This window comes from Alligator sinensis, unplaced genomic scaffold (genome assembly GCF_000455745.1).
Source record: "Alligator sinensis unplaced genomic scaffold, ASM45574v1 scaffold103_1, whole genome shotgun sequence".
In the NCBI taxonomy this organism is placed as follows: Eukaryota; Metazoa; Chordata; order Crocodylia; family Alligatoridae; genus Alligator; species Alligator sinensis.
Window position 1 is genome coordinate 1,624,395 of NW_005842226.1, and position 12,690 is coordinate 1,637,084.

A 12,690-nucleotide genomic window follows, 5' to 3' on the forward strand; every position below is an offset into this window, starting at 1 on the left:
GGCCCCTGCGTTTTCCTCCGCTCTATCGCAGCAGGGAAATGAGGAGACAGGAAATGAAGCCCCTGTCCCAGCTCTCCTGGGCACTGCGCCTGCCCCAGTAAAGAGCAGGCAGGGCCTGGATGCCGAAGACAGGCTGTGCCAATGCATGTTGCTCCCAAGCGCTGGCTAAAGAAAATGTGCAATTCTGCCGAAACCCATTAACCCTTTCAATGCCCTGAAGTGAGCAGCCAAGCCCCTGCCACAAGGATGCTCATCCTTGTTTGTGAACATCATTGCCACTACCCAATAATCTGTGACATGGGCAGGGTGGAGAAGGCACCAGGTGAAAGCCTTCATGGAGAAGAAACAGCTACAGCCAGAAATCCTGCTGCACTGTTGTGTTCCAGCCCAGAGATGGCTGCATCTGAGTAATGGGGGAGCTTGTCTATTGTAGCACACAGGAGCCTGTTTCACCTGCCAAGCTACAAGTTAATGCATAACCACCTGGCCTAGATTTAGCAGGCACCAGCAATGTATAGCAAGGAGCTAAATATACTCCTTGAATACTACCTGTGTTAACCCAAAAATGACAGCTCACCCGCATTCAGGATCCCTTTTGCTTTGTTGCCATCTGCTCAGGGAGTGATGAATTCAAGCCTGTTCTCTGTGCGTCACATACCTTTCCCAGGCATCTGTGGTACATTTGGCCTCCTGCCTTCCCTGGGGAATTTCTATTTCTGGTGGTGTGAGTAGGAGGCCGGGTGGATCTGGGCTTTGGGGTTTTAAGCCAAAGCTTCCTAAGAACACAGAGGAGCCTGTTGTGCAATGCTGATTACCCTCCTGGGTCCCTGAAGAGCTGCAGAGAGGAGTGTGGGCACCCCTGGCCTGCCTGTGCTATTGCCATTTGCTGGTGGGCTGTGGGAGCACCTAGGACCCAGCCAGGAATCAGCACCCCATAACGCTGGGCTCTGTGACACAGCAGATAGCCACTGCTGGTGTCAGGTAGGGCAAGCTGGGCTGATGGCATGGGGGGCATGCTGGGGGATCATCAACCATGGTAAACTCTAAAGAAGTCCCAAAATGCCCCTGGCAGAGGCAGCTGCTCCCTGCCCTCAGAAGGCAGCCCTTCCCACTCTCAGCTCCGCATGGGCTATGGGCAGCACAGGCCTGGCTGGCTGGATGTCACAGTGGAGGCTTGGCTGTACATGAAGGGACTGTGTGGAGCACAGACGATGGCTCAGGTCGCATGGCTGTCCTCACTGGCAGAGCACTGGACAGCCAGTAGATTCATAAACTCCTAGAGTGGATCAACTTGCGGGGAACCACAAAAAGCCTGAAGGCAAAAACAGGTACACTGTGTTTGATGTGTCTGGTTGCAGGGAGCTGGGGACAGTAGTGTGAAGGTGGCAATGTAAGCCAGGAAAATGCACATGGCCCCCGAGCCTCCCGGGTTGCGTGCAGCTGCAGGAGCCATGCCCCCCAGACAAGTTGCTCGTGGCTCAGTCCCGCGTCCTGCCCCGGCTGTGCAGTGCTTGCCCCAGCCCCACTCCCTCCCGCACCGCTGCATGCGCACCCCTCCCCACCCCTGCTGCAGCGGCCAGAAGCCCGCGGCGGGGCTGACTTGTGGCCCTACAGCTGCCCCATGTTTGGGGGGGGCTAAGCCCCGTTAGCCACCCCCTTCCACCGCCTATGGCACCCAGCCTCCCTGCTCTGTCGCATAGCTGAGAGGATCTCCTCAGACCATGACCCCTGTCATTTCCTCCACTCAGCCTTCAGTACCACCCACGGTGCTGCTGGAAGCTCACATCATCCAGCCCTTGAAGTCACCCACTCCTGAAGCACTTGCCATCATTCATCCTACGTCATCCATTGACGCTGCCTCTGTACTTACAACACTTTGCATCCACAGTGTGACCCTACCGTTGACCAGCTAAGAAGTGCACGCATCCCTTTGTGTTCATGCCTTACTTTACTTCCCCTGTTTACCAGCATGGAGTCCTCTCACTCTGTGACTTATATTGGTCTGACAAATGAGTTTGTCTCCAGGCTGTCTGCACTGTGCCCCACACACAGGACCCCAGGCAGGGGTGGCTTTCGGTCGTGACGCTGATATTCATGTTAAATAAGCAATAATAATGTTATTGGAGCCCACTGCCAGCACACTGCAGGGAAACTACTTCAGGAGGCAGATCCTATTCTGCTTGGCCTCCTGAAAATCCTTTCATGCATCTGCTTTTGTAGCCTGCTGGTGCCTACATTGAGTAGAGGAGCTATTCTTTATCTGGAGAGACAGGTGTGTGCTTGTTGGGCTGATGGGTGAGAGCTCTAGTCCCATGTCCCCCTGTGCATGTCTCCAGGACTGTGTCTCTAGCATTCAGCTTTGCCCAGATGGTAGGGCCACTGTGCAGGCTTGATCAGGGCTAAGAGGGGAGAAGGCAGCTCAAGGCTGGGTTTGAGCCTCTGTCCAGAGCTCAGCCTGAAGTTCTCAGACTCACCTCCCTCATCTGACAGAAAAGAGAAATGAGTCCCTAGAGTGTGCCCCAACGACCTCTCTGCTTCCCCAGCCTGGAGCTCACATGATGCTTTGCACCTTGCTCTCTGGACCTTCCAAGATAAATGTTCCCCCCCCTCCAGCCAGGTGATTACCTGGGAATGTGCCATAAAGTCTGATTGACAGCTCAGACCGTGCACTCCCACACAAGTCAGTACACATCCTGGGGGCAGAAGGGAGGAAGGAAGGAGCAGCCTGTGGCTCCGATGTCCTGCCTGGCCAATGCTCCAACTCCAGCCATATGTTGGCAAGGCTAAAAAACAGCCCATGGGAAGGAAGGTCTGATCTGCTGGGTATGTGGCTGATCTCCAGTATCAGGCCTTGTGATGTGAGCAAGTATGGCAAGGCTGAGCACCAGGTTTCTTTGCAAGGAGCCCTGGTGCAAAGGCAGTGATCGGTGCCTTCCCCTCGTGGCTCTGACACCTACACCTTCTGCATGGAGCCATGTGAGAGCCTCATTTACCCACAGACTGGGGCAAGGGTCAGCAAAATGGGGGATGCCATGAAGAGGTGAGGAGGGGTTTGCATCCCCCCACAGCAGGCAGGGGAGACATGGAGCATCCCTCAGCCAATTTCCATTTGACAATGGGCTCTGGACCTGACAGGCAAGGTGCAGCCCAGGTGCTCAGCGCCATTGCAGCTGCCTCTGCAATGCCACTACCCCCCATGGCTCTAGCACAGAAAAGGGACTGACAGTCTTGCATCCAGCTGCATATGTAGAGGGGGCCAAGAGCCCAGCACAGTGCAAAGTCTGGACACATGTGCACACCATCCTCACGTAGAAAGGGCTGACAGCCTGGCAGTGTGTGCATAGGCTGGAGATGTAGCACATAGGTTTGTTCCCAAACTTCCCGTGTGTACCATCTTACACAGATACACACATCCTCACGTCTCAACCCTGCACACACAACTGCTCCCAAACTACACAGCATCATTTCCTTACATCCAGGCATACATGCTGCATTCCCACATTATACCACCACTAACACACATGGGCTCTCTCACACTCCACACACACACACACACACACTTCCCATGTACACAACCACTCAGACACTGTCACTTGCATCCTGTGCACCCTCCATATTCACCAGCAAACCATCCACACTCATATATACCTTCATTCCCAGCCCAGTCGCAACTCCCTCCCTACACACATTGACTCCATTAAACATACATGCACCTCTGTAAAGTGCATCCCTGTCTAGCAGCTCCTGGATGCTGAAATGCTTTAAGCAGACCCTGCCCCTAGCTAAAATACCCTGCCTCATGGATGCATAAGTGTACACTCCCACTACACGAACGTGCCATCAACTGAACAAGCCAGGCAGAGTCTGAGAACAAGACAAATTCTCTTTGCAATGCCTCTCCCTTCAAGCCCCAGGTCTCTTGAAATCCCACCCAGCACACAACCACTTTGGCAGGGGGCTACCACTATGACCATCCCACAGACGGGCACAGAGCCTGTAGGAGATCTGCCCAAGGGCATGCAGAGTGTCAGTGGTGAAACAAAATCTGAATTGGGAGGAACACACACACACACGTGAACAATAAATCTGATCTCTAAAAACTGGAGTAAAGTGAACCCAGCTGCTGTGTTTCTGGCCTGTGTCAAACAGTGCCCCACTGCCCGCAGCGGTATGGGAGAGCGGGCAGCAGAGGCAAAGATCCCCATCCACACACACACCTGTGTGTTTGCCCACAGGGAGAGTCCATGCCCTGCCCCTCGAAGGCTGCTTCTGTGGGCAGCAAGGGCTGCATGGTCCAAGGGGCAGGTTGAATCGCACCCATCTTATGCTGTTGGACCAGCCCCTGAGAGTGGTCCCAGGAAGGAACTTGCTCCCAGGCATCTCAAAAGAAAAATGCACTTACTGGTCATTGGGCTGTCCTGGAGCGTTGTCCACACTGCAGCTCTGGAGGTCCATCGGACTGGGTTTCCTTTCTGCCTGTCCAGGCACCTGCCTGGCAGTCACTAACTCCACTGGGTGCTCCCAGGAGCTGCTTTATCAGCCACCAGCACAAAAGGAGAGTTCAAAGCTCAGACTGGGACTTGACCTGCCTTAGGGACCTGCCCATACTGGGAAGCCTGTGTTGATTTAAAGGCTCTGCAAACCCTGGGCACAAAAGGCGTTGCTCACTTCCAGCTTCCACTGACTCAAGGCTCTTTCCCCTTGTGACGGTTTCCCCAGCGACAGCAGGTGTTTCGCTCCTTCAGGGAAGCCCGAGGATGGCAATGCTTCCTCTGCAATGCTGGCAGCGCCGTGGGTTTTATACCCCTTCCCCAGCACCGTGCACCCACACACGCGCGGCATTCGCCAAGGACAGGCTGGGGGCGGCTGGTGCTAAGGCAGCGTCTCATTTTGAACAACTGCAGTTCTGCACTAACACACGTTCCACCTCCGGCGCTGGGCAGATGCCCCTGACATAAGCCCCCCAACCCCGATGCTGTGACAACATGCAGCTGTCTCACACTGTAAGCCTCTCCCTGTGCTGTATGTGGTGAGAGCAGGGAATAGGCCCACTGCCTCCAGCTGCCAAAGGGGGCTTGTGCCAAGGAAGAGCATCTGTAAGCAGTACAGAGCCTATGACACACAGCTGAACATTAGTGATTCTAGGCAGTACGAGGCATTAGTGACACAGTTGGGAACAGGGCCCGGGGATGGAGCCAGGGATCGCTCATGCATCTCTGCTTATTTACAAGGTCTTGCTCTTTGGGGCATAGGAAGAATCGACTGACCAGAGGCGGTTGCCTTGCTCAGTGCATGAGCCTTGCTCAGCCTGCGCTCTCTAGCCATCATCTGGAGCAGAGACCAGTGCTGTCCAGCCTGTGACTAGCTTCCTTCACTGCCCATTTCAATGTGTGGTCCCCTTCTACACCCGAGCCCCTTTCATCTGCCCGCACCAGTGCCTCCCCAGACAGCAGCCAGCCAAACCCCCTTCCCCTGGTTCCTGAACAGTCTCATATGCAGCTGCCAACAAGAGAAGTTTCCTCTCTCAGTAACAGCCTCCTGATCCAGCCCCACACTCCCCGCAGCACAGGCCCATGGAGATGCTGCAGGTGAATGGGGAGCCTGGGTGCTATGCCACAGTTTCCCACCACCTCCTCCTGCTCACCCGATCATCGTACCAAACAACTTGCTTCCAAACCCAGCACCTCGCCATGCTGTGTTCGGCTACAGCCTGTCCCACTGGACACACACACTTCACACTCTCTTTGGGAGTCTTCGCCAGTGTTGTCTCTTGGTTTTGCTGGGTAGGGCCTGTTGGTAAGGCCCCATTAGCTGCTTGTCCACCTTGGAGAACACAAAACAGCAGCAGAGTCTCCCAATGCCTGAAGAAGGGAGTTTATGCCCAAAAGCTTGCAAAGAACTTTTTTTGCTAACTATTTAGTTGGTCTAATACAAGATACCACATCTACCCAAAGAATCTCGCCTGCTTCCTGTTGAGAATACACTCACACATGTATGCTTGGTGACGCGGGCTCCCCCCAACCTTTCCTTGGGGGGATTTGTCTACAGCAGCGGTTCTTAACAGTTTGAGTCTCGAGGCACCCCTCCTTACACCCCATGACTTGTGTGAATTGAACAGTGCCCCATTTCAAAAACTACTTTATTTATCCCAGTGCTCATGTCCTAGCAGAAGGGCCAGGCAGTGGGGGCAGGGGAGCAGCCAGGAGAGGAAAGCCTGAGCCTGACCGTATCTGCTTATATTCTTGCACTTCCTGATACACCCTTCAAAGGATCTCGTGGCACCCTAGGGTTTCCCCAGTTGTGAATCGGTGCTCTACGGAGTCCATTATAAGTGAGCAAGGGTCTGAAATGCTGGCTTTGCATCATGCCGCAAGAACTGCAGCCCTGGTGCAAACTCACGGGCTGTTTATCCCCTAACAACCAAAGGCACGTTGGTAGTATGCTGTCTCCATGAACTAGAACATCCAGTGTGGTCACAGCAGTGCTCATTGTCACACGTGGAACTGGACAAGTCTGTGAGCATCGAGATGACTATATTATGGCCCTGGCCACACCAGTTTTTACCTTCTGCTTGACAAGGCAGCTACAAGTTTTCCTCTAGGTGCTGTGACACAGTCCTCTGTTACCTTGGGATCAAACCTTCATAATGTGCTCTGTGCAGGGATACTCCTTGAAACCACTTAGAGACAGCAGCTGGTACAGGATGCAGTGGCAGGACATCTGTCTGGGGAGTGCTCTTGCATTCATGGGGCTGCCCCTTGGATCCTGGGTGGAGATTAAGGCATGTATTATGTTCTGTAAAGTTATATGGGGCCTGGGACTGGTCTTCCAGAAAGCGGGTGGCTGGCACAAGGTTTGCTGAGGCCTGATCCCTCTCCATTCTGCAGTAACCTGAATTTGGTGCCTTTTGGGCTAACGCCGCCAGTTTATTAGAGCACTGCAGAAGCTGAGGGTTGGTCTGGGAAGATGAAAGGCATTCATAGGTTTCTAGTTGGCTTCTGCTGCACTGACCAAACAGCATCTTTTTAGTTATTTTTAATCAAAATAAGTACCAAACACCTCACTTTGTCTGAACCAGACCTGTGAGAACATGTCCCTTAGAACGTGAGTGTCTCACCGCTCCATCCTGCTGCAGACAAAGGCACAGTGTCATGCTGCCGCCGATAAAAGCCTGCCCCACAACGGGAGATCTTTTCCCAGCCCATAGTCACTGATCCTAGAGACTTCAGACACATGGGGAGAACTCTGTGGTGTGTCTGATAATGAGAGTCAAACAGGCAGTCACAGGAGGCCAAACCGACTTGGGGTTACACTGACTGGTAGGATGTGGGGCCCCATGGGAAGGAGTGGAGCACAGCTGGCTGGAGAAAGGCCATCCTGGTTCGGGGAGGAGTCTGGTCCCGTCCCAATAAGCAACAGGATGCAAATCTGCTGAAAGGGAATGGCCAAAGGGAATGGAGCTGTGGTACGGGGCTTCCAGCTGCCTGCCTGGGTTGGAGCTCAGGACCTGATACATCATCCAGGCACTCCAGAGCCTACCCACAAGGCTCTGGAGGAGATGGGCTTCCTCTGCGGAAGAAGAAGGCCTCTTGCCTTTGCCCATCCTCCGTGGGGGAGCAGAAATGTTGCAGTGCATAGCCATGGGAGACTGCGCCTGGGGTCCCAGCTCATTCTAGTCTCGGGATCCAGGGCCCCAGGGCTTTATTTCCTGCCCTGCTTCTGTCTCATCCTCAGTAACAACTGCCTAGGACAAGTCTCTCCTGCTTCCCCCTGCAACATGAGGATAACAATGCTGGTGCCAGACGGGCTCATTAGTGAACACCTGACAAATGCTGAAGTCATCCTCTAATATATTCATTTATCCCCCTCAATCTGTGTCTTTCAGTGCCTGGAATAGCTCTGGAAGGTGGGTGGCTTGTGTTACTGCATTAGGAAACCATAGACTACTCCAATGAGACATACAAATCTTGGAAAATTCTTACTTCTTTCCAGGGAGACTCCATTCAAGCAGCACAGGAAACAGCAACAGCAGTGCAGACACCTAGGCCAGTGTTTCTAAGAATGGCTTTAGCTTTTGGGAGCCCGGTTGCATCCCCTGGGCCTGGTTCTCAGGAGTGCAGAGCACTGGGATCTCCCACCGATTTCATCTGGCACTATGAGTACTCAGCACTGCTGTAAATCAAACCCACTGCTGTAAAGTCAAACACCCCAAAATGCGGTCACCCCAAATGTGCAGCCACTTGGAAGATGCTGCTCGTTGTCTCTCATCCCAATGCCTTGGCTTCTAAATATTCCTGTTACTCATTGGCTATAGATCATAGATCACCTAGGCTGATGTAATCCTCACTAACACCCAGGGCTGCCAACTTTAGAGATGTGATTGTGAGTCTTAGACTATAGGGTGAGTTTTGTAAAGCTCCAGATGCTGGAGTCAGGGAAATATGGGAGAATCTTGACTTCTGTTTTAAAAAAAGGGAAGTGACTTATCATAATTGAGGGTCTATAAGATGGGCTGTCCACACACACACGTGCTTGACTCTCAGACCTTTTGTCTCAACCCATGGAGTGCATCCACACCCGCCCTGTGCTGAGGGAATAAAAAGCAGTGCACACTTCCAGTTCCCTAGCTCAGCCACAAAGTCTTATGATATATTTGAATCCAAGGAAGAGAAGGAACCAGCAAGAAGAACTTAAGTGACCTGGTGCCAAAAAGGCAGACAACGTCATTGGTGGGAGCTAGACCTGGTCTATCAATGGACCTGTGATAGTCACTGAACAGACCCTGGAGGAATATGAAGGGTCCTAAGAAATTGGATGTGGCGGAGTAAAACCAGGGGTTGTGATGGAGTCTATACTGAAACAGTAAGTAGACAATGTTGATTCAACTGGGGATGCCTGTAGAAGCTGCTCTGCTGGAATAGGTGAGAGCTGCTGGAGGGTGGCACTGGGCATGGTGCTGCTGTTGAGTGAATGTCCTTTGAGCAGTCAGTACATGAAATGAGATTTATCGCTTGAGACATAGTATAGGACAATGACACAGCAGGCCTGAATTGGCACAATGGAGATGGAGATACCACACTCCAAGCTACTTGCTGCACAGGTGTATCAGGGATCTCAAAAACTCCTGGTGAAGATGGTGAGGCAGATGGTGCAGCTCCAATGGATGGTACCAAAGGATCTCGTTTCTTGACTGAATGAGATCATGGCTACTCAAAGAAGAAGAAAAGTAAATTTCTAGACTTCACAGTTATGAAGGGAATCTGGAAAATATGACCCCCCCCCCCCAAATGGGATTGATTATACCCTTAGCAAATTTGCAAACTCCAAGTTGGATGGACTTGGGTGTATAGTCCAGAGAGTAGGGTTAGGATCCAGAATGACCTGGATAGCCTGGAGAAATGGTCTGCCACAAATCAGATGAGATTCAGGAAGGGCAAGTGCCAAGCCCTGCACTTGGGACTGAACAGTTACATGCACAAATATGCATTAGGGAATGACTGGCTGGGCTGCAGGGCTGCAGAGAAGGGCCTGAGGGTTACAGCAGACCATAAGCTGTATATCAGCAGTGTGCTCTTGTTACAAAAAAGGCCAACACCACACTGGGTTTTATCAACAGGAGTGTCACGTTGCTTGAGCAACGGCCTCGAGCTTCAGCCAGGGAAATTTAGGTAGTCGATGGGGAGGAACTTCCTGACTCTGAGGGTGGTCAAGCACGGGAACAGGCTGCCTAGAGAAGTCGTGGAGTCTCCATCCCGGGAAGTTCTCAAAAGCAGGCCGGACACACGCTTGTCTGTGATGGTTTAATCAGGGAGGATCCTGCCTCAAGCAGGGGGGCTACACTACATGACCTTGTGAGGTCTCTTCCAGCTCAACTTTCTGATAATCCTATGATTCCTATGAAAAGGCTCAAATGCCAGAAGGAAAGGAAGAGATCCTGCTGTTGCTACTGCTGCTTTCTAATTTCACGGTTTTGAATTTGACTATTGCATGTGGGGACTGGCAATACTGACCATGTATATACAGTCCCACACCCAAATACACCCAGGAATTGTACACACACAGGCCTCACACATGGTCATGCATACACATGAACACACACATACACCATATTCATCCATACATACATACATACTGCTTTCTATCTGCAAACAACCCCACCCATGGGTAGGCAAATTCCCCTTTCCTCACTCACTGAGGTGCACATTTCCTTCTCAAAGCATTTGTGTAATCTGCATTGGGACTGAAACATCATCTCTCTGCCTGGTGCTCCTCTATCTCTCTTTGAGTTCTCACTCAGTCTGCCCCACCAAGTGCCAGATGTCTTGCCCTTCCCTCTCCAAAATGGGATTCATAAATCTTCCACCCGTAGACAAGGTCTGGTGCCATAACACTCTCTGGATCCACTATAGACCCAGAAGATCCAACCAGCTGTGGTACCTGTGGTTCCTCCCTTTGAAAGCCTGGGGCACATGCATGACCAGATAGCCTTCTGAAACCAAACCAAAGCAGATGCATGATAGATGCATGACCAGATAGCCTTCTGAAACCAAACCAAAGCAGATGCATGATAGATACATGACCAGATAGCCTTCTGAAACCAAACCAAAGCAAAACAGAAAAGAGATTTTCAAACACCAGCTTTGTACCAGTGATTCTCAACTAGGGACTACTGTGAGATCCTTTCAAGAGTGCCATGAAATCCAGCTTCTGTGCCAGGATGTAAGTGATCTCTCCTCCTCTGTGCTGGGCACCCTGGCATCCCACAGACAAGCAGTGTCCATGGCTATCCCACTCCCCAAGAGCTCCCAGGCCAGTCCCAGAAGTGTGCTGTGCTGCGTGTGTGTGTGCAAGCAGAGGCAGCCACGGGGCTACAGGGCTGCACTTTACAGCCTGGCTCATCTCCTGCCCCTTCACCCCTCCTCCTATGCTCTGGGGTCTGGCAAGAGGGGCCATTGGTGCACATGGCTCCAGTTGCCAGCATTTCACTTCCCAGAGGAGCAGAGCTTGCCAGGGGCTTACCAGGGGCTGGGAGGGGGTAGCTGGTGGAAAAAGCAGGGCACAGTGGGGTGAGGTCCTGCCCCCTCTCCCTCACCTGGCATGAGTGAGGTTCTAGCTTAGTGGCTCTCAGATGGGGAGCCCCAAATCCACAATGTTGGGGTGCCCCCTAATTCCAAAAAATTATGACCGACTGCCTCAAAGCTAAAAAGTGATCAGTCAGCGACTGGGAGCGGGGGGTGTCCCTCCACAGTCAGTCTTAATGACTGGGGGGCAGCCAATCTCACCAACTGGGGTGGGGGGTCCCCCATGGCCAATCATGCCAAACAGAGGGGAGACATTCCCCCCTGCAGATAGCACTGACTGGGGAGCAGCCATGGCGCTCCTGCAAATGGCCACGACACTTGTCCTCGTGCCCCCACTCCGCAGCTGGCACTTGCAGGGAGGGCACCGGCGCTTCCACCTGCCCCACTTGCCCGTCACCTAAGCGAGGAGTTTGGCCTGCCAGGGAATGCAGCAGAGCTCTCAGGGTGTGCATGTGCACCCCCTATGCGGCACCACTGCTATACATATTATTTGTCTTATCAAAAGCCCCCTGTGATAGGGACCCAGGCAGACCTAGCTTTAGCCGACACATTGGGCAAGGGGCTGTATCCTGCTGACCGACTCCCCACCAGCTCCCTGTGTTCTCAGGAGACACAGGCAGCTCCAGGAGCAGAGTGGTCATCATACAGCATTATCCAGAGCATTATGGATAGTGCCTTGCCCCATTTCCTCCTTTGTATCATGTTTCTTCAGGGAAAGTCCCCTCCAAGCTTTTGAGCTGTCGTTATGTAAAGCAACATGTTCCAGCTTGCTGGCTTCAGAACATCGCTGGTTTGTGTTGCAGCGAGAGCTCTCTTTATAAAAGTCACCAAGTTTCTTTGTCTCCTCTAGGTCACTTATCCTCTCAGCCAGCAGCCTGGGCATTGTCTCTTCACAGGCCTGAAGTGTTTGATGGCAGGCATCTTATGAGTCATTGCTTCACCTCTCACTTGTTTCCCAATATCCCTATTGATACCATCTAATGTATTAGTACAGTAAACACTGCAGTGAACAGGTCAACAGCCAGGATTTACGTATGATGACATGACAGCTCCACCTACATAATGTACTCCAGGTGCAGTAGATTCTGCTTCCCTCAGTTGGCTTGCTGAAGCCATCAGCTTTCTAATAACTAATCCAGAGGAAGTCATAAATATATGAAAACTCCGAGTGCATGTGATGGATGGAGTCAGAGATATTAAGGGCAGCATGAGCCTGACTTCCTCTGAAGTACAGGGCATGGGATGCTACCTATTTAGGCTCATGCTTTGTGCATGTCATAGATGTATGAGCCAGAGCACTTTCCTGCCTGTCATTAAACTCCAACAGTGCCAACATATAAGCTACACACATACAGGGGATAGCCTACTTTCTTCCCAGGCAGCCCAGGGATTCCATGCCCAGAGGTTGAGCTAGAGCAGGGGTTTTCAACCCTTTTTAACAAGTGTACCCCTTCTGACTCAAAGTTTCAGCTCATGTACCCCTTTATATTAAAATTATTGGGGGGGGGGAGGCTGAGCATGCGCATGTACGCACATGCGCCACCCTTCCTAGCAGCTAAGTCTGTGGGGGAGGGGAAAGGACGGGGGGGGGGGGGCGGAGGGAGGGGCA